This window comes from Macaca nemestrina, chromosome 16 (genome assembly GCF_043159975.1).
Source record: "Macaca nemestrina isolate mMacNem1 chromosome 16, mMacNem.hap1, whole genome shotgun sequence".
Taxonomy (NCBI): domain Eukaryota; kingdom Metazoa; phylum Chordata; class Mammalia; order Primates; family Cercopithecidae; genus Macaca; species Macaca nemestrina.
Window position 1 is genome coordinate 2,345,188 of NC_092140.1, and position 25,381 is coordinate 2,370,568.

A 25,381-nucleotide genomic window follows, 5' to 3' on the forward strand; every position below is an offset into this window, starting at 1 on the left:
GTTTTCCCACTGCATGTCCTTGAGGTCCAGACAAAACAGAAGAGGGCAGATGCTGGACAGGGATCACCAGCCCATTTTGTCCATGTTGGCAGGTCAGACCCACCAGAATCAAAATCCACTGGAACGAAGACCTCACAGGAGCCTCAGAATGTTTTCAAGAAGAGGTGCTGTATAAAGAATATAAAGCTCACAGGAATAATTTATGCACATAATTTTAGGGTTTACCAAATGTATCCTAGGACATCATGTTGTTTACTTCAAGATCTTTAGTTCAGATTCAAAGTCTATCTGTCCATCGTCCATCACTCACCCACCTACCCACCCATCTAGCATCTATTCACCCATCCATCCATCCATATATCCATGTATTCAATATTTATTCCATGTTTGGCACGTACTGTCCATGGGGAGAAAATTATGTGCTTGGTGTGGAGAGTGAAAAGGGTGAATCAGACCTGATTCCTACGTGCAGCATGGAATTTAATCAACACAGAAATAAATTGGCTACACAAATTTACTTCACCTTTGTTTCTGTCTTCTCAAAAGGTACAGACAATGGACTAATGAGCAAACACATATGTATTTCACATATGACACTGTTACATTGTGTAACTGGATGGTAACTATGACAGGGGAGCAAAGGTCGCACTCATTAGCCACTTATGATTCTGGAAGTGGGGTCAGTATTCGAATGACTGTATCAGTTGTTAGACAAATTGTATTGATTGTTACATGTTTCAACATGTATATGTGTATATAAATAGACACATGTATATTCACATACACATATGTCATTTGAATGATATGTTTCACGTATGTTTTCACCCACAACCTTGCAATGATGAAGCAAACCTCTCAATATCAGGAGCCATGTCTCATTTCTCTCTGAATTCCCAATATATTCACATACATAACACGCATTATGTAACGTTTGATGAGTGAGTGATGGATTGAATGCCAGGCACTGTACTGGTGCTGGGGATAGATAAATCGACTCAGTCTCTGCCTTCAAGGAGCATTTTGTCTAGTTGGGGATAGAGCCTAGACAGCGTGATTAAAGTCAGAGGTGACAATAAAAGGATGAAGTGGTTGATTTTGCCAGGTGACTGGGAGATATCTAAGGAGGGGTGAGGCTGTGCTTTGTTCCTATAGGGTTAGCAGATTGAACAGGGCTCTGAACCCCCACCAAGATAGCACAGGGCTTCTTTTAAAGGTACAAACCCACCAGGATAAAGAGAAAAGGGAATGAAAGAGCAGTAACACGATTTTGGAAGCTGGAGAGTAGATAGATGATTGACAATGAGTTTGGAAGACCAGAGAAGGCTGCAGCTGGGCCAGCAGTGGGGAGAGTTGTTGTAGCTGACACCACAGGACAGGCTCGCAGAGGCCAGTGCTGCCAGTGCCAGGGACCTTTGAGAGCTGTAAATCAATTGAAATAAAAGCAGGCAGATGGATCAAAAATCTCTTTAGAAGTGGTCAGATTCCTAGATCTCCATTCCCAACGCATGCAGGTGGGAGGATGCCCTCCTCGCCGCCCAGCAGGAGGCCAGAGATGTGACCTCTGCAGGGTAAAGCAGGGGACTGCAGTGCAGGTGCACGTGGGGGCACCACCACGGAAATGGGAAACAGTCAGCGAGCGCTGATGTCTTCAGCTCTTTCCCTTTCTTGGTCCTCATAACAAAGCTATCAGGGGCCATGCAATCCAGATGAAAGTTTGTAGTATCTGAATTGATAAAGAAAAATGACCTAAAATTACTGACACTGAAGTCCCTCAACTTAAAGGAGTAGTTGACTTCCCCACAATAAATCTCACAACCATCAAAACCTGGCCTGGAGCGTCCAGTTGACCTTTTAGTGCTTCTTTCTTAAATATGAGCAAAGAACCAAATGGCATCAGACACAGGAGCAAAAGCTCAAATACGAACTGCAGAGATCGAAACCAATAAACAGAAGCACATTTGCTTAGATAAATCAGAAACCGGGCCAGGCGCAGTGACTCACGCCTGTAATCCCAGCACTTTGGGAGGCCGAGGTGGGCGGATCACCTGAGGTCAGGAGTTCGAGACCAGCATGACCAACATAGTGAAACCCTGTCTTTACCAAAAATACAAAAAAACAAAATGAAACAAAACAAAAAATTAGCTGGCTGTGGTGGCACGCACCTGTAATCCCAGCTACTCAGGAGGCTGAGGCGGGAGAATCACTTGAACCTGGGAGGTGGAGGTTGTAGTGAGCTGAGATCGTGCCATTGCACTCCAGCCTGGGCAACAGAGCAAGACTCTGTCTCAAAAGAAATAAATAATAAATTAAAAAATAAATCAGAGACCACATAGGAAGAAGCAAACTTTATGGAAACTACCATTAATTCTTTAGGGAGATAAGAGACAATATTATATCAAAGAAACAAGAACAGAAAGCTATAAAAAGGACCATTTGGACTGAAATTAAATAGATGATGGCAGAAATGAAAATCTCAAAAATGAGAGTGGAAAATAAAGTGAAATGAACCTCTCAAAATGTAGAGCAAATAAACAAAGAAATAGAAAATAGAAATAGGAGTACAGAAATAGAAAATAGGAAGGGAAGATTATAACATCACAGCATTAGTATGGGAAGTCCAATGACCAAATGACCTCTAGAGGGGTAACAGTGAAAACAAAGAAGAGGAAATAATCAATAGAAGAATTCCAGAAAATTTCTAGGACATGATTTTCCAAATTAAAGAAGCCCATTACTTGCCCAGAACAATGGATGAATACAGATCTGCATCAGAGTGTTGCTCAGTGCAGTTCCTAAACATAGGAAAAAAGAAATAAGATCACATACAGAGGATCAGAACAACATCATCCTTTTCAACAGCAATTAAGGAAGCTGGAGGACAGTAGAGAAATGCCTTCACAACCCTGTATGAAAACTGTTTTCTGCTGGGACTTCTACATCTATCCCAAATCTCAAATTTAAAAGAAGATAGAGATTACCTTCAGATATAAAAGTTCTCAAAAAATTTATCTCTTATGCACATCTTATCAGAAAGCTGCTGAAGGACGTGCTCCAACAAAAAGAGGGAGTGAATCAGAAATGGGAGAAATACACATTCCAGGAAACAAGTGATACAATACAAGAGAAAGGCAAAGGGAATCACCACATAATGTGGTGTGAGATCCCAGAAAGCCATATGTGCCAAAGGAGAAACTGGAAACAACTCTAGATGAGAAAAGCTTAGAGGCTCAAGGAGGGATTCCTCAAGAAGATGAAAATGATAAAATATTGGGTCTACATTAAAGTATTGAATAATTTGATAATTGGAGAAGAGTCTAGATTGTAATTAGTTATAAGTACATAGAAAACAAAGGGATTAAAAAAGCAATAATCAATTCCAGGAAATTTGTGCAGGAAGGAAACGTGATCATGGCACACTGCATGTACTAACTGTTAATTACATTACATAGATACAGACATGTAAACATTTCTGAAATAAGGTAGCACTGTAACACTGGGAGGATGGTGGTGGATGGTGAAAGAAAACTAATTCACTTTTCCCCAGTATGAACTCAACAAATAAATGCCTAAAACAGAAACTCCAAGGAACAGCAATCTAAACACTTTTATTTAGAAATGTGGAGGTAATACCAAAAGAATCAGAAAGAAGAGTTCAAAGTACTTGTGTCTGAGGAGGGATAAATGGGAGTAGGGGAGGCAAGGGATTTTTATGATTTGTACAAATGCTAGAGAATGATGTAACTCTTTAACTATATGCATGCTTACCATTTGATAAAAATGAAAACTAGGCCGGGTGTGGTGGCTCACACCTGTAATCCTAGCACTTTGGGAGGCCAAGGTGGGTGGATTGCCTGAGCTCAGGAGTTCAAGACCAGCCCAGGCAACACAGTGAAACCCTGTCTCTACTGAAATACAAAAAATTAGCCGAGCGTGGCAGTGTGCACCTGTAGTCCCAGCTACTCGGGAGGCTGAGGCAGGAGAATTGCTTGAACCCGGGAGGCAGAGGTTGCAGTGAGCCACGGTTATGCCACTGCACTCTAGCCTAGGCGATAGAGTGAGACTCCTTCTTCAAAAATAAAAAATAAATAAAATAATGAAAATAAAATAAAAACTAAAATAAAACTAAAGGCTTAATTGGAGTTCACCAAGAAGGTAAGACAGAGGTACCATATTCCATTTGAGGGCACAGAGATAACGAGCAAGGTGATGCATCCAAGAGTGTTTTGTGGGAATGAGAGTGGTGTGTACAGGGCTGGAAGAAGAGAGGTTAGAGGGGGTATTGAGGGACAAGGATGTAGACATTGACAGAGGCCCGCCTCCAGAGGATCTTGTATTCTATTTTAAGGCATTTGGACCTTATCTGGTAAGAACCAGGAAAATCATTGTATAGGAAACCAGAGCACGATTTGCTTTGCAGTTTACTAGTGTGGCTCCGCTATTGAAATGAGGCAGAGTTGAAGACAGTCAACAAAAGAGGCAAGGTTAGCTTGGAGGCTACTGTAGTCATTCTGGTGGCAACAAGAAAATGGATTGAAGAGACATTGAGAGAAAGAATATGTTAAACTTAATGCTATTGTGATGAAGATTTTGGCTGGATGTTTGAAATTCCAGCTACAAACTAGATAGAGAAAAAATTAGAAAAAACTGGCATTCATGGAATTTTGACTTGAGCAATTGAACTAATTGTGACATGAATCCAGCAAGACTATAGGCTCCATGAGGACAGGGTAAGATCTGCCTTGTTCAACACCACCTCTCCAGTAGCTGGTATAGGTCCTTCCATAGCAGGTACAATGGAACATAAAAGTAGGTGACTTTCACCTTCCAAATATCCTCCTCCACGATCTTTCCCCCTTTCCATTTGAGTGGAATAGAGGCAACATCTTGGTGCCCTTAGCAACAACCTGTAGAGGATGATAGGTCACAGGACAGAAGAGGTTTGGATCCCTGAGTCACCACCTGGAGAAGAACCGTCCCACCTGGAACACCTCCAGCCATCTGTTATGGGGCTGGGAATAAGTCATGACAGCCACAACTTATTTGGGGGTTTATAGGAATTAGTTGCCTTAACTACTGTTGCTGCAAATTTGGGGGATAGATATTACCTGCATAAGATGTAGATTTGGGGAGTTAATTTCTCTCTCGCTGCATACTCCCTGCTCTAACTCATTGACTAATTCATCTCACAGAAAATGCTGATCAGTCAGAAATGACTTCATTTGATCCGGACAATAAGGCCAAGGTAGCAACAGAAGGCTGGAAGGAATGTACAGGTACAGGGCTGAAACAATCGGGGACACCGTGGAAAGGCAGAGCAAAGCAGTGCAGGTGGTGAGGGGAGTATTTGGAAGGAGGCAGAGCCAAACAGTATGGACTCATCCCCCACTCTGCTCCCCAAAGAGTCACCCATCCCCTGCACTCCAGTCACATGAAGGAAGACTAAGTGCACAGCTGACCTAAAGCCACAGCCTGAAGAGACGGATTAACATGTGCCCTGGGCGGAGTCATGTCCTCCCACCCCCATGTCCTTCCTGGTTCCTGTGAATGCGACTGCTATAGTTTGAGTGTGTCTCCGCCTCCTCCAATACAGGTATTGGCAATGTGATGGGATTGAGAGGTAGGGCTTTTTAGAGGTGATTTGACCCAGAGGACTTTTTCCTCCTGGAGGGATCAGGTGTGTTTATAAAAGGGCTTGACCAGGAGCTCATCTCTATTCCTCATTGACACATGAGGACGCAGCAAGAAGGCCCCCACCAGACACCAGGTGCCGACAACTGGATCTAGGACTTCCAACCTCCAGAACTGTGTGAAAGAAGTGTCTGTTCTTTATCAATTACCCAGTCCATGGCATTCTGTGACAGTAGCACAAAGGCCCTCAGACAGTGACATTATCTGGAAATGGGGTATTTGCAGATATAATTAGTTGAGGTGAGGTCACACTGGAGTGGGGGCCTTGCATCCAGCATGGCCTTTCCTTATAAGAAGAGAAGGAGGTTGAGTGCAGTGGCTCATGCCTGTAATCCCAGCACTTTAGGAGACCGAGGCGGGTGGATCACCTGAGGTCAGGGGTTTGAGACCAGCCTGGCCAACATGGCAAAACCCCATCTCTACTAAAAATACAAAAGCATTAGCTGGGCGTGGTGGCTGGCACTTGTAATTCCAACTACTCGGGAGGCTGAGGTAGGAGAATCGCTAGTACCCTCGGGGCGGAGGTTGCAGTGAGCTGAAAATGCACCATTGCACTCCAGCCTGGGCGACAGAGCAAGACTCTATCTCACAAAAAAAAAAAAAAAAAAAAGAAGGGATAGAGCCACACAAGAAGAATGCCTGTGAAGATGGAGGCGGACGCCGGGGCAATGCTTCTGCAAGGCAGGGAATTCCAAGGCCTGCCAGCAGCATGGAGACTGGAAGGCGCAAGAAGGATCCTCTTCTGCAGGTCCCCACGGGAGCACAGCCCGCCAAGCCCCTGGTCTGGGACTTCTGGCCTCCAGAACTACTGAGACTACAGAGCAGTGCCCAGTCTGTGGTGGTTTGTGACAGCAGCCCCAGGAAACAGACACAACCAGGAATTGTAAAAAGACGAAAACACACAAGTAGCCACAGCCACCAGAGGAAGCAGGAACAGGGTGGGTGGGAGTCCCACTGCAGTGACGCCTGCGACACCATGGGAGTGTCGCCAGGAGGAGACAAGCCACCTGCTACCCTGCCTCGCCTGCTAGAAGAGGTGACTAGGCAGTGGCCCGGGCAGAGGCAAGCAGGACCTGCACCTGAGTGTGCTGACTGGCCAGGCGCCTCATGATGCAGCTGGAGGGAAAGTGCTCAGGTCCCCACCCTGACCAAGTTTTCCAAATTTAATTGTCTTTTCCAACATGAATAACTTCCTCATGGGGCTGCGAGGACAAGGGCCAAGGCAATGGCTGCCCTTTGGTTCTGCAGCCACAGGGTGGGATCTGGATGGATCTGCCCCAGATGGCCAGTGCAGGGTTCACCCTGGAGCACCTCAGCTCTTCAGAGCACGGGGTTCAGATCCAGCAGCACATGGAAACACAAAACATCTTTGTTCCTATGCTAAGAAGATAAATCAGCAACCCAGTCGTACCCCACACCGGCCTCAACTGCTGCCGTTCTGAGTTCGGACTTGCCCTGCCCTCAGATCATTGTAATGTCATGTGGCCTGTGACCTGCTTAGATAACTCATCACACTGAACAAGCTTAGCACAGACTTGAACTTTAGGTTCCAGAGCTGGGTGCAGCCTTGGGTCAAAATTTAAAACTCTTCTGGAAAAGGCCAACCTAGCGAGGCCTTCCTTCTCCAATGTAATATGCTTAGGTAGCTTTTAAACATGCACGTACTTATCTACCTTTCTAATGCAAAGAGACTAACCGAGCATAACAAATTAACCCTCCCCATTAGGGCTTGAACTCCCCAGGGGCCTCATTCATCCTCTGGGCTGCCAAGCTGAACGCTATTCCTGACTAAGGTTTGTGGAATGGAAATGGACCTTCACGGCCTTTGCAGGCACTGTTCATCTAATCAGTTATTAATTGGCTTTAAAAGTGTGAATTGCTTCTGAGAGTAGAGAACCCACTGCTCTCCCAGGACCTGCCTGAACCCAGCTCAGGCAGCGCCTTCTCTAGGAGGGTTAGAAAGAGCTGGATACAGCACACACCTTCCCCTTCCCGCTCTTCAAGGCTGAAGATGTCACCTGCTGTGCCAGGGTTCCCACAGCCTTCAATCTTGAGAAGAAGGATGGTCCAGGCTGGGCTGCTACAGCGTCCCAGCGCCAGCGCCTCTGCACAGCACCTGGCTGCTGCAAAGCTTTGTGGTCCAGTCCCATTTAGACTGCAGAGTGAGATGCTCAGGAGGGAGTCACCGAGCACACCTGGTGCTCCACCAGCAAGGTCAGCACCATCGTCATTACCACCCTGCTAATGTCTCACCTGCAGCCCCGCATGCACCCTGAGACACCTGGCTGCCAAGCCAAGTGTTTCTGATTCATTTGTGCTTCTGATGGAGCCTCGGGCATCAACTGGTGGGAGAAAACCCGCCAGAAAGTCAATGACGTCATCTTGCCACGATTCCAGCAGCTCAGACTGCCCCAGTCATCAGCTCATCCGCGTCGTTCTCTCTCCAGAGTCGAGACCATGGTGTAGGTTAGGATTTGCTCCATAACAACCCGTCCCCAAAACAGAGCAGCTGAGAAGGATTTGTTAATTTTTACAAAGATGTGGGCTGACTGGGTGGCCCCTTGGCTGGCCTTGCCTAGGCCAGTTGGGTGGCTGTGTCCAGCTGCATGCCTGGCTGGACTCCTCATGTGGCTGGGATGCCAGGGAAGGTTTTCTGGGAAGAATGGTGCAGAATCAGAGCTCAGCGTTGTGCTGGGTTTGTCCTAGGGAGGGAACAGCGTTCCAGGTAGAGGGGTCCACAGAAGCCGCGGCAGGAGGGCAGTGGGGGCCACCGATCTGCCAGCAGTGAGCGCATACCCCACTGTGAGGCTTGGCACCGAGAGCGATGCAACTCCGTCAGCACCGCCCATGCCCACCGTCCTGTAGGAAAGGACTTAAGGACTGCAGGCTCAACTATGATTTCACCTAAACAGGGTGGGTACATCGGAGCAGTCCAGCGACACCAGAGCACAGAGTGGAGGTAGCATTTGCCATTGGGTGGATCAGGGACCCCTCATGGGAGAGAAAAATGTTCTCAACAGAAGTCTGTGGAGCTTCTCTTGCCATGCCTCACTTGCACAGTCTGCCCATGGCCAGAACACATTCTTCTCCTTTTGTTGATTGCAATATTTTCTCTAAAGTCCAGCCCTCTGGTGGTTTCCCTAAAGACACAGCCTAAATGGGTGCCTGACCCTCATCTGGGCTCTAGGTCCTTCTAACCTCAGTGACCCAGGCAAGGTGGACGCAAGAAAATGACCTCCTGGGTTGATGTGTCTGGACGAGAGTGTTTAGCATGAAAGTGAATGCTTGGGGGGAAGGAGTGATGATTCCCTGCATCCCACTGGCTGCCACCCGCTGCCACCTCTCCTGCCAGGACAGGTGGCGGTTTTGCTCATCCTGCTCCTTCTCTGCTGCCATCACTGGACCCCAAGCCCTGGCCCTACCCTGGGCTCCACAGTCCCCTCCTAGCCAGTCTTTCCGTCTGCAACGCCCCCTCCATCTGCCGCACAGCTGCGAAAAATGTCTCCTGGAGGAAGAAAACCTAATGGTGGCCTCCTTGCCTCTCGGCTTTAAAGTACTGGACTTTAAAGGACAATGACGTGCGTCACGGAGATCAGTGTGCTGATGGGAGTCGGCTTTTGCTTTCTGTGGGTGCTGTTGCAGATTCCCACAAACGGTGCCTTAGAGCAAGGCAGATTGCTCACCACACGCTTCTAGAGGTGGAAAGTCTTATGGCTCAGATGGTCTCCCTGCTCTGGGTCTCCCCAGGTGGAGATAGAGGCCCGGCAGGCAGGCCGTGACTAAGAACCTCAAGGGGGGAATTCGCTTCCAGGCTCACTGGGGTGGCTGGCAGAGTGTAGCCAGTCACCCCAGTGGGTCTGACACCCCATTTCCTTGCTGGCCGCCCTCAGGGGCCATGCTCAGCACCTGCAGCTGCCCACAACCCCGGCCCATGGCCTCCTGCAGCCTCCTAGCCAGGAACAATGGGTCCAGTCCCGACCCTCCTGTCTCTGCACTCCCGTTCTGCCTCTGCTCTCCAGGTGATTGTCAGGGCTCCCGTGCTTCTACTGGGTCCATGGCAGCATCCAGGGGAATGTCCCTATCTTGTACTCCTAACCTTAACCCCATCTGCAAAGCCACATTTGCCAGGTAACACGACATTTTCACAGGTTCCAGGAATCAGGGCAAAGACATCTTTGGGGGACCCTTCTGTCTACCTCGTTGACAAAGTCATGGGAGCTCTTCCTTCCAGAAGGTGAATCGGGGTTTCCCTGGATTGGGGGTTTCGTGAATTTGGCTAAAATCTCTGATACAACCTCATGCATCAGTCAGATAGGCAGCTGGCTGCCACCATGATGGATGGTCAGCATCCCAGAGAGCACCACAGGAAGCCTTGGCTTTGCCCACGGCATGTGTCCACAGGAACTCATTGGGGTGGGGTGGGGTGGGGTGGGGAGGCCGCTTACCCCAGGCCGGTGAAGCCGTGGCGTTCCAAGCATGGCCAGCTTCTCCCAGAGGAGAGCAGAGTCCTGGAGGGCCTTGGGCCACAAAGCAAGTCTTCCATGTGGCAGCAACATCGGCCACCTGGCCCACCTTGCCTAAAGTGGCCCAGGCATTGCAGTCCCACCATGTGCCTGGAAGGCAGCAAGGCCTGGAGAGAGGCCACCCCACAGCCAGGAGCTTTGGGCCACCTGCAATGTGCCAGGCACCGGGCATGGTGCTTCACACAGAGTTGCCAATTTAGGAAAAACAATGGACTTTAGTGCCCAGGCTCAAGGTCAGTGCTCAAATCCACCTGCCTTAAAACTCTGCTTTAACATTGTTAGGAGGTTTTCAATTAACACGGGCAACTTTCAGCTCAAAACCAAAAGATAAACACATGCTCTGAGCATGTCGATGCCTTGGAGACTAAAGAAAACTCAACAGTCTTCACCTTTGCTTTCGGAAAGGCTGTGCTGTGTGCGCTGCAGATCTGACTTACTGCAGCGTTCTCCACGAACAAGACAATAAGGACCCATCTGACTTACTGCGCATCTCACTCTGCAGTCTAAATGGGACTGGACTTGCAGCAGCCAGGTGCTGTGCAAAGGCACTGGTGCTGGGACGCTGTAGCACCCCAGCCTGGACCATCCTTATTCTCAAGGTTGAAGGCTGTGGGAACCCTTGCACAGCAGGCGACATCTTCAGCCTTGCAGAGAGGGACTTACTGCACAGAGTTCTCCACGAACAGGACAATAAGGACCCATCTCTTTCACTCCCCTTTTCCCTTAAAAAAAAACAGTAACATTAAACAAATGCATCCAGCTCATCTCTCCCTCTCTCCCTCCTTTATCCCTCTTTCTCATTCCCCCTTCAAGGTTAGGTCATCTTCCACACAAGAATATCAGAACAAGCATCTGAGTGAACGGGAAATACAGATAACAAAAATTCACCCCAAGGAAGCAGCAGGCTTTAAAGGATGTCCTGTGCATGGTGGAGTCCATGATACGTCCTTTAAAATTACTTTTCCTTTTGCATTAATTATGATGACTTGATCCCAAGCATTTCAAAGAGATAAGTAAAAGCTAAAACTTTGTAAGGCGAAATTATCATTATTTTTAACAGTAAGATTTTCTCCTCTACCTCTCTCTTAATAAATCAATAACTTGCAAAGTAAGGTTAACTATTGTGTCAATTTAGATGGCAATTAGCAGAATACATATACAAAAATTGATATAATTCTTATATATCATCAATGAAAAAGTTGTTCACAATAACCATATCACATGAAGATATACTGAAATAAATGTTATAAAAAATATCTTTATCAAGCAAATATTTACAAAGGAAACAGATATAAAGTAAACAAGCATATCATAATCCTAGATAGTAAAGTCATTATGTATATTGCAAAGATGTTAATTCACCCAAAATTATTTAATAAATTGAATGAAATTCCAATAAGAAGTCAACATAATTTTGCAAACTTAACTAAGTTATAAACTGGATATGGAAGTACAAATGAGTAAGAAAAATAATGAAGGGATGTCCTTTGGCTTCATTTGAAAACAAGCTGTATCAGGCCATACCAACTCAGACTTGCGGCACTGACAGGTGATGAGATAGGAGTTCAATGGCAGAGACAGAGAAGCAGAAATAGAACTGAACTATGCATTACTCTTTAATGTAAGAATGTATTTTAAATCAGTGGAGAAAGACTGAATTATTCAATAAATTCTGCTGAAATAATTATTTAACTATACATTTGGGCACTTGTACTCAAATCATGCATAAATATACTCCAGATGAAGAAGAAAATCTTAAACAACTGTAGAAAGAAAATGTCATATGTGTAGAGATCCGGTGTGGAGACAGATTTTGTAAACATGACATCAAAGATAAAACACTACGGAAAAATTTGATGGACTTGACAACCTAAAATTTTTATACTTTTTAATATTAAAAAATGGAGGCAAATGACAAACTGGGGAAAAGATTTAAAATATATACAGTACTCAAAGGCTATTAAGTATCTCAATATGTAAAGAGCACTTATAAATCAATAAGAAAAAAGATCTCTATGGAAGAATCGTCTATGGATGCAAATAGTTCAGAAAGGCAGACCAATACACAGCCAGTTCCCACAAGAAAGCAGTGCAACCTCACTCACAGTCAAACAAACACAACCTGACACCAGCTACCATTGTTTTAATGGCCAAAACCAGAAAGACTTCAGAAATTCACAATACTCCAATTGTCAAGTGGAAATAAGCATCAAGAATCACACACACCTTGTCCATGAGTGTGTCCATTTGTGTAAAATTTCCAGAGTGCAGATTTCCAACGTGTCTCAGATGCCTCAGAAATGATTACCTCCTTTGGATCCACAATTCTGCTTTATCACTCTTCCCTCTGTGGAAATAATCAGAAATAGATATGAAGGATTTTACTAAGGATAAAAATTGTAATTTAAAAAAATTAACCTGGCAGAAAACATTCAACATTCATCAAGAGAATAGTTTAAAATAAATCAACTAAAAATTAATAACCATGCATATTTTTCAAGGACCATTGGATAATATTCAAAACCATTTTAGAGAAGTGCTTAATGATATGGAAAAATTCTCACAATGTAATGCTAAGTGAAAAATGCAGAATACAAGATTTTACATACATTATGATTTTTGTTTTTCCTTAAAACATGCACTTTCCTATAATCCACATGCATTTTTTTCCAATTAGAATGATCATATTTAACATATTTAAAAAAAAAAACTATGAGGAAGACTCTCCAATTGCATTTTGGGTTAGGACGCAGCATATTGAGACATGACTTAGACTGTGAATCTGAACATAGAGGGTTGAACTAGAAGCCCTTTCCCTCTCAATTCCAGGGTGTGGTGGTGGTGGTCCCTCGGGCTCTAGCTGAGCTGATGGGTTACCTCTATCTCCATGAAATGTCTCAGTTACTCAGTGATACGGTCTGGATCTGTGTCCCCACTCAAATCTCATGTCTAATTGTAATCCCCAATGTTGAAGAAGGGGCCTGGTGGGAGGTGATGGGATCATGGGGGCAGGGTTTCCCCTTGCAGTTCTCATGATGCTGAGTGAGTTCTCATGACATTTGGTTGTTTAAAAGCGTGTGGCACCTCCCCCTTCTCTCTCTCCCTCCTGCTCCGGCTATGTGAAGATGTACCTGCTCCCTCTTCACCTTCTGCCATGATTAAATTTTCCTGATACCTCCCTAGTCGAGCCTCCTGTACAGACTGCAGAACTGTGAGTCAATTAAACCTCTTTTCTTTATAAAGAAAAGTTTCAGGTATTCCTTTAGAGCAGTGTGAGAATGGATGAGTACACTCAGAGTTCCCGCTCGTTGCAGTGGTGCATGCAATGGTGCCCAGCAAAGTGGCCCATGGTAGGGGAGCAGTGGATGCCCTGCCCTGACATGCCATGCATTACAGTTGAGTTAGGATGAGAAGCTTTGGGCACAGAGGAGCAGGCAAATAATTGAAGGTGAAACATTTGCGAAGCGGCAGTGAAACCAACACAGGACCCTAAAGACCCAGGGGGGCAGGCGGAAACTCCCATTTCACTCGGGAGCACCTGCTGGACGCTGCCTGCAGCTTTCTCAAACTTCTCTGAGTCAAGAATCGCCCACAGTACTATGCCAAGAGCCTTCGTTCAGTTGATCTGGAGGCTTTCTTATACCTGGTTTCCAGAGTCGGGTTCCGAGACGTTTCCACTGCTGTCTTCTCAGGACGTGTTGTATTTATTTGCCCTGCTCCAGCAGCTGTGCTGGTGGGTGTGCTTGATGCAGCCTCTCATCCTGGGCGGTACATTTATTTTCTCATGTGTACTAGTTTAATAATCTGAAAACGATTCCTCTCTCATAGTTTTACATCACATTTTAAAACATTCTGCTTCTGCCTCCTCCGTGTCAACGCTGCTTCAGCGCCTTCACCATTTGCTCCGTGGACACTGGGTGCCTGTCCTTAGATCTGAATTCTTGGGGGCCATGTTCTTTCCACCCATGGAGATGTTTTTAATATTTTTGTTTTTGTTGTTGAATAATAGATTGTAGTTTATGCTCCTATCATTCAGTATGCTTATTTTATAACAGAACTTCCTCTTGTTTAAAAAGAATATAAACTGCTTTCAGCACTGTTTTTTAAAATTATTTTGTGTTGTGCTCTGCCACAGTGGAACGGTGGTGGTAGCCATGGAGGCTGCTATCGCCATCATCCCTTCAATCCCCATCATCCCTTCAATCCCCATCATCCCTTCAATCTCGATCACCCCTTCAATCCCGATCATCCCTTCAATCCCCATCATCCCTTCAATCCCCATCATCCCTTCAATCTCGATCATTCCTTCAATCCCGATCATCCCTTCAATCCTCATCATCCCTTCAATCCTCATCATCTCTTCAATCTCGATCATCCCTTCAATCCCCAACATCCCTTCAATCCCCATCATCCCTTCAATCTCGATCATTCCTTCAATCCCGATCATCCCTTCAATCCTCATCATCTCTTGAATCTCGATCATCCCTTCAATCCCCATCATCCCTTCAATCCCCATCATCCCTTCAATCTCGATCATTCCTTCAATCCTCATCATCCCTTCAATCCTCATCATCCCTTCAATCTTGATCATCCCTTCAGTCCCGATCATCGCTTCAGTCCCCATCAGCCCTTCAATCCTCATCATCCCTTCAATCCTCATCATCCCTTCAATCTCGATCATCGCTTCAATGCTGATGCCCTATTCTTTATCCACACCTTGCCCAGCATCAGTTCTGCTCCTGGGATCTCCATTCTTGTCCTTGGCGCCAGCCCATTGTCACACTATCTTGGTGGCTTTTCATCCAAATGTCCACCTTTCTAGGCTGCTCTACCCCCTTCCTTCAGCTGAGAAAGACAGTTGGTCAGCATGGGCAGCCACCCCTGGGCGTGGTGTTCATGGCAGAACTCATTTTCTCCTGGGAGAGGGAGGACTAGACTGGCCCCTTCACTCACCTCTTTTGTTTCTAATTCTCTCCCTCTGGGCTCAACCCTGCATACTGAAATCCCACTCCCATCCTGCCCTGGTCATTCCAAGATCTATCACTCAACAAATAATGAGTCAGGTCCACTCTGCACCAGGCTGGGGCCAGGCACTGGGCTTCAACACAGAACAGAGTGAGCTTCCCTGCCCCCCAGCAGTCCCCTTCCACTGTGGGGGCCAGTGGCTCCCTATGCCTTGTCCTGGGCCTGTACCGGGGATTTGGACCCAGAGCCCCCTGTGCCACTTTCCTGAGTGGAACCTCCATGCATGGACCCTCCTCCAGGTTTGGCCCCCACTTCACTCCTCAGGTGCTTCAGGGGGGCTCAGGCCAGCGTGGGCTCTACCCAACACCGGGAAAAAGCTCCATTTTCATGTTTAAATCTGGTAAAAATAGTACAGCCAAACTTCTATCATGTTTAGAAAACTGGTGGAACAAATACCCCCATGTTATAATTCTTAGAAGAATCTGGCATTTGTGGCTGGCCACACTCACCACGCTGATGGGGACTATGTGTGTGTGAAGCCTGCTCTGTCGCTGCCATTGATGGGGACTGTGTGTGTGAAGCCTGCTCCGTCACTGCCATTGATGGGGACAGTGTGTGTGTGAAGCCTGCTCCATCGCTTCCTTTCTCCTATTTCCCTTCCAGCCCTTTTCACTCATTTTAAAATAATGGCAGGACAGTGCAACAAATATGCAGAAAGGGAGAAGAGAAAACAGAGGAAAATACTTATGGAAGTCAGAATAAATATGGAAGTGACTTTGGGGAGCATCGCCACCTGTGTTTCTTCTTCCCTGCAGAAGTGTGACCTCTCTCTCCCCGCTCAAGACCATCTGTTTCCTAATTATCAACAGGTGGGCTTACAGCTATATTCAGAAAGCAACACCTCTCCCAACTGCAATCTTCTCCCCGGAATGCCAAAACCTATTGTATTTTCCCTGGGAAGAAAAAAAAAATGTCTATTTCTCACAGACTGTGCTAAACCTGCCCTGGTGAATTCAGCTGAGGTCCCCACTGTGGACCAGGAGCAGGATGCAGTGTAGACATCAGAGCACTGCAGGGTCTCTCGTAGCCTTCATGGAAAGAGAAGCCCCAGAAGGACAGGCCCATGCAGCTGTTTGCCCAAAGCAGCTCTGATCGCACGTGGGCAGGGTAACACCTAGTCATCCCTGGTCTTCATAAAGACCCTCAAGTTGAAACCTCAGACCTCTCGCACATATGCCCCCTTCTAAGCAACCAGAAAGAGTCCTGGCTATTTTATATTAATATTTCATTATGTTTTTCCTTAATGGGGACTAGATTGTATAAGCTTTAGCCCTCCCCAGAAACCTTGATTCACCTCTAGTTGTGAGATTCAAGGAATAATGGAATAAACACAAGTTGGGGTTTAGGCAAGAACTTGAGACCTGCCCTTCATAAATTTCCTCACCCAACCATGAGTCCAGTACACAGTGCTGTCCTCCAACACACCTGAGTGGGCCATGGTGCAGTTCAGTACCAGGAAAAGTTAAAGAGAAAATGACTGCCATTTAAACACATTTTTAAATTTCTATACTACACCATCTATTAACTACATATCTCATAAGTTACAGAGAAGTAGCAGGGTCCTGGTGCCAGACAAGACCATGACATCCTGCTCTTACCATCCTTCTTCCTATGCAGGAGACGAGGGGCTGGACGTGCTCCTTAACTTAATTGATGCCTCGATATCCCTAAAAGGTATCCTTTATCCCTCATCCTGCGATTGTGGAATGAAAGCATACATCAATGAGCAGCACGGAATTACTTTCATCCCTAACACCAAGTGGCCAAAGGCAAACCAGTCTGAAAATGGATGAAGGCACTGACGGGAAGCAAGGAGCTCTGGTTGTAGCTTTACAGGTTTTCACAAGCTAAGGTACAAAACTGTTTGTATTGTATTCTCTCTCTCTCTCTCTCTCTCTCTCTCTCCCCCCTCCTTCTCTCTCATTTCTTCATTTTATTCTGAAAAAGATAGAGAAAGAGCCCATGAGGCAGGGCTCAAGGCCTCAATTCTGTGCTTTGTTTCAGTAACTTGCCTAGTCTGGGGAAGCCAAGCAGTGCAGACACAGGGCAGGGAAGCAGACGTGGCACGCACCCCCCACTGTCAGCCCCCAGAAGGAGCCACGCTCAGGAATAGGAACCCTGGAGGCAGAGCACCTAACCATAGAGAGCCCCGTGAGGTGTTTCCATACACTGAGAACTCTATTACTTCTCATGTTTCTAAATGAAGGCAGCCATACCTGCTGGGTGATAGGTGTGAACGGCTCACCATGCCTGCTGGGTGATAGGTGTGAATGGCTCACCATGCCTGCTGGGTGATAGGTGTGAACGGCTCACCATGCCTGCTGGGTGATAGGTGTGAACGGCAGCCATGCCTGCTGGGTGACAGGTGTGAACAGCTCACCATGTCTTCTGGGTGATAGGTGTGAACGGCAGCCATGCCTGCTGGGTGATAGGTGTGAACGGCTCACCATGTCTTCTGGGTGATAGGTGTGAATGGCAGCCATGCCTGCTGGGTGATAGGTGTGAACGGCTCACCATGCCTGCTGGGTGATAGGTGTGAATGGCTCACCATGCCTGCTGGGTGATAGGTGTGAACGGCTCACCATGCCTGCTGGGTGATAGGTGTGAACGGCTCACCATGCCTGCTGGGTGATAGGTGTGAATGGCTCACCATGCCTGCTGGGTGATAGGTGTGAACGGCAGCCATGCCTGCTGGGTGATAGGTGTGAACGGCTCGCTCAGGCTTGTACCAGAGATAACAGCTCTGTTCCTGTGAACACCTGTGTGGTCTCAGGCATTTGGTTGAGATCCTCGCATTGTTTCACTCCATCCCACAACAGCCAGTCAATACACGTGGTCCATTCCAAATGAGCAAACTGAGGTTTGGAGAGGTGAGGAAGCTGTTTGGCACCAGCAAGCAGTAGAATTAGAACTCAGATCTGCCCAACACCAGAAACCTGTGCTCTTGACCCCATGTGTCTTCACAGTAGAAAATCATTCCACCTACGTGAGACAGTAAGGGAGGAGGAGGACACACATGTATTTAATTCACAAACGACCAGAATGTTCTAATACTGTGTCCTGAATGCCACCATCTGTCCAAATGCAGCCTGGTTTCCCTAATTCCCTAAAGAAGGCTGAGGCGGTGTCTCTGCGGAGACAGTGCAGACTCTGCATCCAGGCGGGTGCATTTTCAGTGGTCACCTCCTGCAGGTGCCAAGGCCTACACACTCCCTCCACTGGAACTCCCTTGGACTTACCAAACCAGGGTGTGTTTGGTTGTTGCTTGTCACAACTCTGCCCTACAGCCCTGTGCAGTGGCAGGGCCCCCACCACCGTCCCCCAGCCCCAGTCTGGCTGCAGCCTACTTTTGCTACAACACTTTCATTGTGGACCCTACGTTGTCCACATCTTATTTTTTTCTTATTGCCGCTTTTTTAATTAAGAAGTTAATTCATTATCACAATGTAAAATACAAAACCAGAGAGAGGATTAAAAAAAAATTGTAATCCGATTATTACACACACACACCATAAACATTATTTAGCTCTTTCTTCCGTTATTTTTCTATGAATATGTGTTTTACATAGTTCTGAGAATAAGCATTACATAAAATGTTGTATCCTGCTTTTCACTTAACATTTTATCACCAGCATGTTCCATGTAGTTTAAAAGAAATGTTTCACAAGCATTATTTTTAAATGGCTTTGTAATAGTCCGTAAATCAGATATACTATGACTTAACCATTCCATGATTAACAGGTATTTACCAGCTAGTCTCTATTACGTCTTACAGGGTGGTAATGAACATCTTCCTGCATAATATATATATTTTTTTCATTTTGCATTATTTCTTTGGAACTAAATTATAGAAGTGGAGAAAGAAAGGGTGCTGACATTCTTCAGAGTGTTGATAAATATTGCCAAACTGCTTAGGAATAACAAAGGGCTATTTTTCAATTCCACAAACCTGACAGTTTTTCGTATAATCTTTGAAGATATTTGCTCATTTGATTAAGAAAAAAAATCCCTGCCTTATTACCTCCTGCCAAGTCCCTTAGATTCAGTCCTCCTGCTAGAAAGCTATGAACCCACTCTCTGCCCCGGTAATCTTCAACACAGCTCTCACCTCCCTGGATGGAGGGTGATTGCCTGAGGAATTGTTTTACATTCCTATTGCCTTCCCTCCCCACCAAGCCATTCAGATCCAAGTTCTCAGTCCTGCTGGCTCTAACCTACATTGCTGCCTAACAAGCTTTCAAAATGTCCTTCTAGCTTTCACCATGAATATGTGGAAGATAAAACATCATATACATACTAAAGTGTCAAATCCATATTTTCTGTCTCTTTGTCCCCAAAATCACTTTATGAAGTACAATATTCAGGGAAACATCTGGATAGACTCAACAACAACAACTGTAATTACGATGTATTGAGAGTTTACTATGTGCCAAACACAGTATATTAAGAACTGTGCCATATTTTATTTAATCCTTTCCAGAAGACAATGACATAAGCATTACAGGACCACAACTTCTTATCCGAAATCCCCAGACCCAGTTGTTTTTCGAATTCATAACTTCCAGATTTTAGAACTTGTTTTTCAGAATTTATAACTTCCAGATTTTAGAAGAGTCTACTGTAGTTTTGTAAAATACCATATATTATATCATATGCCAAGGGATCTCAGGCAGGAGACTGTCACTGAACATTAATATTTCCACAGTAAAGTGTATGAATATCAAATGGAATAGGGATTATAAATAGCTTCACATCAGTTGAGGTCAGGGTTTGTTAGAAAATGCTACCAGATGAAAGACAATGAGAGAATATTTGTATTTCTATTCTCTCTGTCATGGAGGTAAACACCTAACTCATATAAAACCAGTGTCTAGTTATTAACTAATAATTTGAGAAGGGATCTATAACACAGTTTTGTTTTTGACCACTGGAATTCTTACCTAAATTGACAAACTGGCCACAATTCAAAGTAGTGTTAGTGCACAGGGTGGGTTTAAGCATAAATATCTAGGAATTTACATCGAGCTAGTGTAACACGTGCCTTGATCAACTTCTGCCCAGAAAGTCAAGGATCAAGGACAGGTAAATAATATATTAAACAGCCACTTTATACTTTTCCTAACATATTTTTTCACAGGCAATAATGAATATTGCTTGACCATATGTAGAGCAGTGACCTAGAACCAAAGAGATTTTTAAAACAATGAAAAGTATTACTAATCAAAAATGGAAATTTTAAAAGAAAGGCTAAGCAGCCAACTAGATACAGCTGAAGAGAGAATTATATGATTAGAAAATACACTTCAATTCTCAATAACTTATGCAGAATGGATAAAATAGAAAAAAAGGAGAAACTATAAAACACAATTTAAGAGACATGTAGAATAATATGAGAAAATATCAGAAAAATGTAAGAAAAATAAAAGTTAAATATATAAATTAATATAATATTAAATATATTTTCTATCAGAATTCTAGGAGGAAAAATAGATTGAGAGACAATATTTGAAAAGATAATGATGGAAGGTTTTATTACTTTTAAAAGACATACATTTTCATATTTAGGGAGACCAATAAATCCCAAGAAGGGAAATTTTAAATCCGCTGAATTTAGCTACAACCTAGTAATACTGCCAAATATAAATGATTAAAAAAGACATTTAAAAATGATTATCAAGGAAAAGGTAGATTTCCTAAAATTAAACAATAATTAGAAAGGTAGCTGGCTTCTCAATAGTTATAGGAGAAGCTGGAAAGCAGTGGAATAATATCTTCAAAAAAATGGAAAAAAAGATGTTGACTTGAAATTGCCTACCAGCTAATTGTACTTTTGAAAATCATAATGAACTAAAGACATTTTTAAAAACTATGATTGATATTTATTAAAGGAACTTTTATAGGGCAAACTCTATGAAGAGAGAAAGGATTCCAGAAAAAAGGTCTGAGATGCAAGAAGAAATGTTTAGCACACAAAATAGTAAATGTGTGAATACATCTAAACAAGCATTAACCATGGAAATAATAACATATAATTTGTGTGGTTAAAAATAACAAGATAGAACTAAGTTATATATACAATATATAATTTATACTGAAAGAACTCTACATTTCCTGCATTACTTGTGAAGAGGGTAAATATTAGCAGTAGACTTTGTTAAGTGGCCATAGCTTCTTAACATTTCTAGGATAATCAATAACATCAGAGAAATAGAATGTATTACTTCCAAATTGAATTGCAAAATAAGATAGGGAGGAAAAAAGTCTCAATCAATTTAAAAGAAGGTAAGAACAGAAGGGGAAAAAAAACTGGAAAAGGCAGGACAAATAGAACGCATGAAATAAAATAGTAGTAAGGAATCCAAATACACCAGTACTCACAATCAAATATAAACGAATAAACTTCCTAATTTAAATATTATGGTTATTAGTCTGAATTTTAAAAGTTCCAACTGTATGCCATTTAGAAGAGCTCTATCTAAAACAGAAATGCATAGACAGGTAAAATGCAAAAAGATGGAAAATATATTTCAAATAAATAACTTAAAAAGCTGGTACAGATGATAGATATATTAGTATCAGTTGGAAGTAAAAAAAAAAATAAAAAATAAAAGACAAAAGGCCTTACTAGAGTTTTTTTTAATAAAAAGATTACTATATATTGACAGAAGGCTCAATTCACTAGGAAAGTATAATAATTCTAAACATTTTTATTCTTATTAACATAGCTTCAACATATATAAAACAAAAATAGATAAAATTACAAAAATATTGGTAAATCTAGTATCATATGGTAGATTTTAAAAACAACTCCATAAATATTTGAAAGACCAAGCAGACAAAAATCAGTCAGGATATAAAATATTTGAATACCACTATTAAAGAGGTTGATGTAGTAGAAATATATAGAAGTAGAGAATAAAATGTGATTTTTTTTCCACTCAAGAAATATTTACAAATACTGACCATATACTATAATATAAGGCCAATTGCAACATGTTTTAGCACATTACTATAACAGACACATAGTTTCTAACTGCACCCAAGTTTTTTAGATTCTAAGACCCAATTTTCTTTTTCTATTTTTAGTGTCTTTGAAGTTGTGATATGTCTTAAAATCAGTGACTTCTTATACTTGCTCTTGTCATTTCTTATCCACATTTTAGGATTTCTGAAATCAAAATACTTTTTAGAATCAATAGCACTCTAAACTCAATATAATGTATTAAGCTCAAAATTAACAAAATAATTTTAAAACAAATCAGTATATTTGTGAAGTACAAAATACATTTCCAAAAACCTCATAAGTCAGAATAGCATTTGTAGTGAAAACTGGTAAATACTTAGGACTGAGCAATAAAATTACTAGGTATCAAGAATTACAGGATGCAGCCAAAGTCATAATAAGAGGCAAATTTGTAGTCTTAAATTATTATATAAGAAAAGAAAAAATCTAGAAGTTAATGAACTACCAGATTAAGAGAATAGACCCAACAAAGTAAAATAAAGAGAATTAGAACAAAATATTATGTACTTGAAAATAAAGAAATGGGAGAAAGAATCAACAAAGCCAAAATCTGGTTCTTTGATAAAGACTAATAAAATTAATACATTTCTGGCATATAATCGAGGTTAAAAAGGATAAAAGTCAAATATACATTGCACAAATTAAAACACTGGCAATAATGAACATACAACAAACATTTAAAAATATCCTAGAGTTATCAGAAAAAATTTAAGCCAACCAATGTGAAAAAATGTGAAAATGACAAATTCTGACATAGCACAAGTTATCCAAACTAATGCAGAAAGAACCAAATAGTCCTATAATCATTAAATACTTTGAATCAATATTTAAAATCTACCTTCAGAGAAAATACAGATTATTTTACAGTTGAGTTTTACCAAGCATTGAACAATTTCACCACAACAGTGTTCCAGAGAAGATAAATATTTCTCAAATTCATATATTGTATTGGTTATCAAAATCAAGAATAATTTAAGAAAGATGACAAGCCAGTCTCATACATGAACAAAAGCACTCATAAACACAAATGCAAAAATACGACATTGTAAGGAAATGGAATCTAGGTCCAAATTGAGTTTATCATAGGACTTTAAGGTTTCCTTTGCATTAAAAATTACATTATTATATTAACAGCCCCAAATAGAAAAAACCATATGCCAGATGTTGAGACTTTTTATACCATTCTGGTAATCCAGATGGCATGGTATTGGCACTGGACTGACAAACAAATGGAACAGAATATAGAATTTAGAAACAGACCCACACATATATAGAAACTTAATTTCTAACAGAGCTGGCATTGTGGGTGACTGAAGAAAGGGACAACTAGCAGCCCAATGAAGCCAAGAATTGGGCCTCCCTACCTCACACCATTACACCACATACAAAACAATGCACTAGTAGTTAACATGTGAAATGATTTTTTTTAAATTTGGAAGAAAATATAGGATATCAACTTTGTATATTTTAGGTAAAGAAAATTTGTTTTTTAAATAAAGACACGAAAACTACAAAACAGCAGAAAAGATGGATAATTCAAATGTATTAATACTTAGAACTTCTGTTCACCATAAAGGTACTGCCACACATAACCATCAAAAAAATAATATCCAGACTCTAGGAAGAACTCTGAAGCAATCAATCAGAAGAAGACCATCCACTTCATAGAAAAATGAATAAAAGATAAGAGCCAACACTGAACAGGAACAAAAATATGAGGTATCAGTGAATATAGGACACACTGTCTCCTGTACTAACCTGGTAAATGCAAAGCTAAGCTACAGTGAAATCCCATTCACACTTACTGGATGAATTAAAATATAAGTCTGATGAGATTCAGCATTCACAGAGGCAGAGCAGCTGCATCTCTTTTACACCATCGGAGGGGGAGGAAATTTGACACACCATTGGTCATCTCCCACCAGTGTTGCACAGGCTCATGCTGAGGAACTGGCCACACCACTCTGAAGGTACCACTAATGCATGTGCAATAATACAAGCACAAGAAAGTCCTGAAAGCCCTGTTTATGATCAGGAAACCAAAACCAACAGCACTGCACGAAACCCATATATCTATGGCCTCTGAAGGGATGAATGAAAGGTGTTAAATAGCAGTGAAAAAAGGAATGACTCTCAAAAATACAATGTTGACTGAACAAAACGGAATCATAGAGAATAATTATATATATGGCTGAAGTCAGTCATACTGGGGTCAGCAAACAATCAGTGCTATTTAGTGTGTTGTTAAGGAAGGGGAACATCAGACACCGGGTCCTATTGTGGGGAGCGGGGAGGGGGAAGGGATAGCATTAGGAGATATACCTAATGTAAATGATGAGTTAATGGGTGCAGCACACCAACATGGCTCATGCATACATATGTAACAAACCTGCACGTTGTGCACATGTACCCTAGAACTTAAAGTATAATAATAATAATAATAATAAAAAGAATGCATTAACATCTGTTGAAACTCTAAAGACAAGCAAAGGGATGGCTGCACACACAGGACAGCAGTGGCTCCTTCTGCAGGACGGGAGGAGCTACACAACGCAGGAGCCCCGGGGGAGCTGTGTAGACACTGACGTTCTGCGATTTCAAGCTGAGTGGTGAATCAATAATTTCTAGTTTTATATTTTAATTTGTGTATTTGTTTTATAGTATTTTTATTTATGATCTATTTTGTAATGATATTTTAATAAGATTAAGTTTAGCAATTAAAAAAGTAGAAATTGAAAAGCAAAGGTATCAAAATCCCAAAATGACTATCACAAAAATTACAACCTTAACAACGCGTAACGATTTTGAAGCACTCACCATGGGCAGATGCATGGTGTTCCTTATGATAGCATCTCCATGATACAAGTGCTGTTCATGTGTCCATCTTACAGATGCATGCAGCCAGACCCCGGTGAGGAAACAGCTTCCCCAGCTTTGAGTTTGAACTATCTGATTCCAAACCCTTGCCATCAGCCTATGGGAGGTAAACTCCTTTAAAAAGAAGTAAGTGTTGAAAAGGAGATATAGTTGATGAGATTTAAATAAAAGTTAAATCTGAAAACCACTGAGATAAAAAGCTTGAAAGATGGAGAGGGAAGATTAAAATAAAAGTCTAAAACCC

The 25,381-nt window shown here is 42.8% G+C and overlaps 1 protein-coding gene across 9 annotated transcripts in view; it reads right to left on the reverse strand.

Annotated features, from left to right (window-relative positions):
- The window catches only part of LOC105485285 (homeobox-like protein HDP1), a 454,750-nt gene that overhangs the window by 126,875 nt on the left and 302,494 nt on the right, over window positions 1-25,381 (reverse strand). For all 9 annotated transcript variants that reach the window (XR_011614573.1, XR_011614572.1, XR_011614576.1 and 6 more), the window contains one exon: window positions 12,438-12,558. The gene's annotated coding sequence lies outside the window, so the exon portion shown is untranslated. The remainder of the gene's footprint in view (window positions 1-12,437; window positions 12,559-25,381) is intronic.